We start from the raw sequence: 7,178 nt of genomic DNA on the forward strand, positions 1-7,178 counted from the left end.
AAAGCTCTGGAGTTCAAGAGATTTTGTAAACTAAAACTCAGTTACATATTAAACACAGTTAAACATGATTTAAATGTAGTATTATTTCAGTGTTCCAAATGTGAACATGCATGCTTTTAAATGCTGTTCCTTTTCCAAGAACTAAGCATGGTGTAACTTCTTAATCTACACTAGGACAGGACTAGCCACTTGACCAATTATTGCTAAACATGTGACCATAAGCTAAGCAAGCTGTTGGGTAGCACACCCCTGACACTGTAACTGCCTTTAACACAGTCTTACAAAATACCATAGTCTGTCGCTGGAAGGGAGGAAAGGAGAGGAATGCCAGTGAAACTATTAACAGTGTTAGGGCAGATTCATGATTTTTAAAGGAATGTAAAAAGAGATTCACAAAAGTGACACTGATAGATTAAGCAGAAGGTGCTACAAAGTTTCTCTTAAGTTAAATGAAGGCCTTGCTACAGTCCTTAGGTTCTAATTCCTCTGGGTGTGGGATGATACGTTCATATGGTAGAACCATGTCCTTTTGGGCCCTGATTCGGTGAGTATTCCATATGGTATCCTTGAAAATATCCAACTGCTTCTGCAGCAAGGGAATCAGGATAAATGCAAGCAGGATCCTAGGTCAAAAGATCAATAACATTACTAATGATTGCTCTGAATTCATTGATTCAGGCTTAACAATGACATAGTGTGTTGTTTGGTTTTCGAAAATGTTCCAGAAGTTCCATTCAAAGGGGAGAAAGAAGAGAAAATTTGCTGGAAATCAGTTTACAGCTGAAGAAAGTCACTCTACTTCGTCACAGTTGCTTGGCAAATCAAGTGAAACCAAAGATGGCGGCAAACAATTGTTGTCATTTCAGAGTGTGTCAGAAGAGAAAATTGAGAGTGGAAAGCGGTGTCATTCTTTTATCAAGGACGATGAATCAGAAAAAGAACTCTGTGATATTGAAGAAGAGTGTTCAGGGCGTCGAATCGTTGAAATTGAAAGCCTTGTTTCAGCAATCGAATAAGCTGCTGTTTGCAAAAGATGCAAGGAAGGATCACTACTTCTTTGCGAGGATGGCTGAATGGGATTGGCCAGTCAGATGACTTTCCAGTGCATAGGATGAGGCGAGGAAACCACATTTAGCACCGATAGTAAAACAGGACAGTTTTACCCAATCAATCAAAGTGCTGTATTTGCTGCAAAGTCTATTGGGCATGGGTATGCAGTATTATCAAGATTTTGCAACAATCTGGACCTCCCAGGCCCCATGGCAAAATGGACCTTTGAAAGGCACTCAAAACAAATAAGGGATGCAGCAGTTTCAGAGGCCAAAGAAAGCATGAGTGTTGCTGTGGAGGAGATCAGGCAGCTAAATGATCGTGAAGGGGATGAGCTGGCTGCTATTGCCATTACCATGGATGGGACATGGATGAAGAGAGGACACAGCTCCCTTTATGGTGCTGTTTTCGCCCTTTCTTCGCAAACAGGCAAAGCTATTGATTCTATCACATGACTACCAGAGTGGGAGATCCCATGAGATAGCACAACGCATGCGCAAGGTCATTGCATAGCTTGCATCACACAGCAAGGTCACAACGGAAGATTATTGTTGGAATTTCGCTTGAAAATATTGCTTGGAAAACAATGACTCGGAGTCACTCGACGAACGAGTAGCAAATTTAACAGCTAGTGGGTCAACAGAACCAAATGTTCTGGCTGATATCGTTCGCGATCTAGATGCTAGCGAGAAAACTGGGCCGGCTGTCAGCGAGGGTCTGGCGGGTATTGTAAATTCTCTTTTGAAAGAGAAGTTGCCGGACGAGAAGATCCAATCGAAGATTGATCTCTACCCTAAACCACAAAACGTAACCGGCCTCAGAATGCCATGTGTAAATCACCTAATATGGAACCAAATATCCCCTACGTCGAGGACAAACGACTCCAGAACCCAAAAATCGCAGAATGCACTAGTGGCAGGCGTTGTCGCCATGATAAAAGCAACAGACCTAGTCCTTGACTCTGAACTGAAGCACAACAAAGATTTGGTCAAGTTCATGACTGACGCCATCGCGCTCACACTTCAAGGTCATCACGATTTGAACACCGCTCAATGCCGAGCGATGAAAAATGACCTTAATAAAGACTACGCTGCATTATACAGCAGCTCACCGGTCGACCAGACTTACGAGTATCTGTTTGGAGACCTCTCCAAGTTGGCAAAAGACATCACAGATGCAAACCGACTCACTAAAAAAGTGCGTCTCTCAGCCCCACAGGCTAGTCACAGCCGGGATAGAAGTAATCGTCTTGGCGGTAGAAAAATCTACGGACACCACAACAACCGCTATGCTCCCTATCAGGGAAGAAACGATTTTTTATCCAAGGGCCACCCTCCTCGGGGCAGGAAAAAAGAGGGAACCACAAACAAACAGTAAACATTGAGGTAAGCTCAAATGATGTTGTTGAGTTTTTACCCGACCTTACGACCTTTCGTGCGGGCAACCTGAGAGAGTTTGTGCCCAGTTGGCGTAAGATTGCAAGTGACATAAACATATTAGACTATGTATCTGGTGTAAAAATTTCCTTTGAAGAAGGCCTTATGCCTTGTCAAGCACTTTACAGGCCGAGTGTCTTTAATGCTCAAGAAGAGCTTATAGTTCAACAAGAAATTAAAACCCTTTTAGGAAAAGGAGTAATTCAACAATCACATCATGAACCTGGCAAATTTATATCTACAATTTTTCTTAGACCCAAACCTGATGGGTCATTTCGAATGATTCTTAACCTTAAAGAATTTAATAAATCAGTGGAGCACCATCATTTTAAAATGGATACCCTGGACACAGTAACAAAAATGACTAAGCCAGGTTGTTATATGGCATTCGTGGATTTGAAGGATGCTTACTATACTGTGCCTATACACAAAGACCACCAAAAATTTTTGAAATTTAAATTTAAGGGTTGCCTTTACAAATATACTTGCCTTCCTAATGGCCTCTCGAGTGCTCCACGCATTTTTACAAAGTTGCTTAAGCCAGTGTATTCAACACTGCACAATCAAGGTCATATAAGCATGGGTTATATTGATGACTCCTATTTGCAAGGTGATACCAAGGATGAATGCAGACTTAACATTATTAGCACTGCAAGATTATTCACCGAACTAGGTTTTTACACTCACCCCACCAAATCGGTATTCCTGCCTACTCAAACTCTGACATTCCTTGGCTTTATTCTTGACTCCGTGAAAATGACAATCTCACCAACACCAGAAAAGATAGGAAAGACTGTCAAAGCTTGTCACCAGATGGTAAAAAAGGCCACACCCTTTATTTTAGAGGTGGCCAGGGTAATCGGCCTTATCACCTCATTGTTTCCAGGGGCAGAATATGGACCTCTCCACTACAGGGTACTTGAACACGATAAAACAAATGCACTTGCAGCTAATGCAGGGAATTTCAATATGCCAATGAAATTGTCAGAGGCATCAATTCAGGAGCTGCTTTGGTGGATTACGTATGCACCGCAGGCCAAGAAGCAAATCTCCTACCCTACACCCTCGATGATTATCCAGACAGATGCTTCCAAAAAGGGATGGGGAGCAGTATTTAAAGGAAGGAAGATTGGGGGAGGTGGACCACATCCGAGGCTCTAAAGCATATTAACCTGCTAGAACTGCAGGCAGCATTTTTTGGCCTTAAATCCTTTGCAGAGCATATTAGAGGAATACATATTCAGCTGCAGCTAGACAACACAACAGCAGTTGCTTCCGTTAATAACATGGGGGGTTCTAAATCCCTTGAGTTAGACCAACTAGCTAAAGACCTGTGGGAATGGTCAATTTCTCGGGAGATCTGGGTCTCTGCAGTTCATATCCCTGGAATATCAAATGTAGATGCAGATGAACAGTCACGGCATTTCAATGACAAGCATGAGTGGGCTCTGAACACGGGAGCCTTCCAGGAAATCACAGCAGAGTACCCTGAGCTCACTATAGACCTATTTGCTACAAGGCTTAATCATAAGTTTGAGGCCTACTGTTCCTGGAAACCAGACCCTGAGTGCTCTTTTGTAGATGCTTTTTCAATAGATTGGCATACTTTTAATTTTCATGCTTTTCCACCCTTCAGCCTGATCCCACGATGCCTCCAGAAAATCAGCAAGCACAAGGCAACAGGAATTCTCATTGTCCCGTTATGGCCCAGCCAACCATGGTTCCCCTTTCTTCTCCAGCATCTTTACAAACCCCCATGGATCCTGAACCCAGACAAGCACCTCCTTCAACACCCAGGACATCAGAAACCACACCCTCTGTGGAGAAAACTGAAGTTGATGGTATGTCCTGTCTCAGGAATTCTTTCGCAAAATACAACATTTCTGGAAACGTTGCCGACATCCTCATGCCATCGTGGCGATCCGGCACCCAAAAACAGTACAAGATCTACATTGAACAGTGGCTCAAGTTTTGTGGTGAAAGGAAAATTAATTGTTATTCACCACAAATCAGTCAAGTATTAAATTTTCTGGCAGGCTTATATGACAAACAACTTAGCTACTCCACTCTGAACACTGCTCGATCAGCTCTCTCGTCAATTTTACACGTGGATACCTGTAGAAACTTTGGTTCACATCCACTTACAGTACGATTTATGAAAGGGGTTTTTGAAAAAAGACCACCTCACCCTAGGTACAACAAAATATGGGATGTTTCATTGGTCCTAAAATACTTGACCAGTTTGGACCCAGTGGAAATGTTGACATTGAAAGACCTGACACTCAAGCTACTGATGTTACTCCTACTGGTCACAGGACAAAGAGGACAATCAATACACTTGCTTAATATTGTAACTATGCATCTTAGTGATACTTCCTGTGTTTTCAACCTGACTAGTCACATCAAAACAAGTAAGCCAGGAAAACCAGCATCAGCTATCACTGTCCAGGAGTTCAAACAGGACTGCCGCATATGTCCCAAAAAACACTGAAGGAATACTTGAAACATACAGACACTATCAGAGGTGATGAACAACAGTTCTTTATTAGTTTTGTTAAGCCGCATAAATCAGTATCAAGAGATACAATCTCTAGATGGGCTAAAATAGTACTGCAAAGATCTGGAATTGACACAGAGCTGTTTACAAGCCACAGCACAAGAGCAGCCAGTGCTTCCAAAGCCAAGCAGAAGGATGTACCTCTGGATGAAATTTTATCCCAGGCTGGCTGGAGCACTGCTGATACATTCAGAAAATTCTATGATAAGCCCATCGTGTCAAGTAATGATCACATGGCCTCTGCTATACTGAGAAATTAGACATTGAAACGTTTCTTGTTATCTCATTTAATATTCAAAATAGGTTGTGTTACAATTCATAATAATTTTTCTTTTGCTACTGTTTCATTGTGATGCTACATGTAGAACCACATGTATGACAAGAACTTGGTATAGTAAATGTTTACATATGAATATACACCTACAGTCTTCATTTGCATGTGGGTGTTCGCAGGCTTTAAAGTCTCATGGGATCTCCCGCTCTGGTAGTCATGTGATAGAATTGGGAAGTTAAACGAGACTTACCTGTAAGTTGAAGTTTGACTGAGATTCTATCACATGACGGACGGAGCGAGGGGATCACATGCCCACCCTCTCCATTCTCCCTTCCTGTTGGAGTTATACACAAATATTTTGTTTATGGGAACATAATTGCTGATCCTTAGTGGACTGAGTTGGGGTTTCTTCCCTTCTCACACCCACACCTTTGAAGAATGACCTTGCGCATGCGCTGTGCTATCTCATGTGATCCCCTCGCTCTGTCCGTCATGTGATAGAATCTCAGTCAAACTTCAACTTACAGGTAAGTCTCGTTTAACCTCCCAATTATGCTGTACTTTCCAAGTTTTGCTACAAGTGCAACTACTGGGACAAACAAGATGAAAGACCCTTGCAAGACATTGTTTCTTGGAGGGCAAATCATGTCTGTCACAATACCCATGAAGGTTCAGCAAATTCCATGGAGAGCCAAGGAACTGTTGACATCTATTCTCAATCTGTACGGCAAAACAAGTTGCGGTATGTGACTGTGATCTCAGATGGAGACTGTAAAAATCATGCCAGGGTTAAGGAACTGAAACCTTATGGTGATGATGTTTATATTGTGAAGGAAGACTGTGTCGGCCATGTCCAAAACAGGATGGGTTGCCGGCTCAGAGATCTGAAGAATGCATACAAGGGCAAAAAACTAGATGACAGAATATCAGGGCAGAGGGGGGGGGGGGGGGGGGCAGAGATGGCTTGACAGACAAAAGAATTCACTTGTTCCAGAAGTATTATGGGAAAGCCATGAGAAGTAACAAGAATGACAAAGAAGGGATGAAATCAGCAATATGGGCCATTTTTTATCATTCCGCTTCATCCGATGATAATCCACAGCACGACTACTGCCCAGAAGGGGAAACTTCATGGTGTGGCTGGCAGCAAGACAGAGCGAAAGAACCCATGCCTACAAGCACAAATCTCCATTAGCACCAGCTGTGGTTGAGGTTGTGAAGCCAACATTTGAGGCTTTATCAGCTCATGAACTGTTAGACCATTGTCTTGAAGAAGCTACTCAAAACCAGAATGAGTCTTTGAACTCAGTAGTTTGGAGCTTCTGCCCAAAAGAAAGCTTTGCTGGCCTCAATTCTGTGGAGACAGCATGTGCCATGGCTGTAGCACGCTTCAATGATGGTTCAGACACATCTGGAAACATCATGAAAAGGTGTGGCCTAAATCCAGGGAAGTATGTTTTGGAAAGGGCAGAAAAGGAGCACACCAAACATATCTACCATGCAGAAAGAAAGACTCGGGAGGGTGCACTGACTGCAAGACAGCAAAGAAGAACTGAAAGGAGACACCAGGAGAAGAGCAATATTGAGAATGAAGGAGAAACTTATGTTTCTGGAGGATTTTGAAACACTTATTCAATGACATTTATATGTTCAACTTTCTTCTGCATTTTCTGAAAACCACTTTACGGGCCAATTTGAGTGTCGTTTTGGCAATTGTAACTTTTTGGCGTTTTGTAATATGGCCCACAAACCATACATTTTTGGAATCTGTGATAAATGTCCCATGCAATGAACCTCAAATCTAGCCTGAATTGTGCAAAACGGTGGATTGTTAATAACTTGAATGTTGTATTACGTAACC

At 42.4% G+C, this 7,178-nt stretch overlaps 1 pseudogene across 1 annotated transcript; it reads left to right on the plus strand.

Moving 5' to 3' along the window:
- Nucleotides 1–2,314: 2,314 nt before the first annotated feature.
- Nucleotides 2,315–5,460, plus strand: LOC149099262 (uncharacterized; annotated as a pseudogene). The gene is made up of 2 exons (XR_016203976.1): nt 2,315–2,435; nt 4,123–5,460. The product of XR_016203976.1 is annotated as an uncharacterized LOC149099262 (transcript).
- The last annotated feature ends 1,718 nt before the right edge of the window (nt 5,461–7,178 follow it).

The sequence above is a fragment of the Orbicella faveolata genome, unplaced genomic scaffold, assembly GCF_042242905.1.
Source record: "Orbicella faveolata isolate gen_17 unplaced genomic scaffold, um_ofav_v1 contig_46, whole genome shotgun sequence".
NCBI lineage: Eukaryota > Metazoa > Cnidaria > Anthozoa > Scleractinia > Merulinidae > Orbicella > Orbicella faveolata.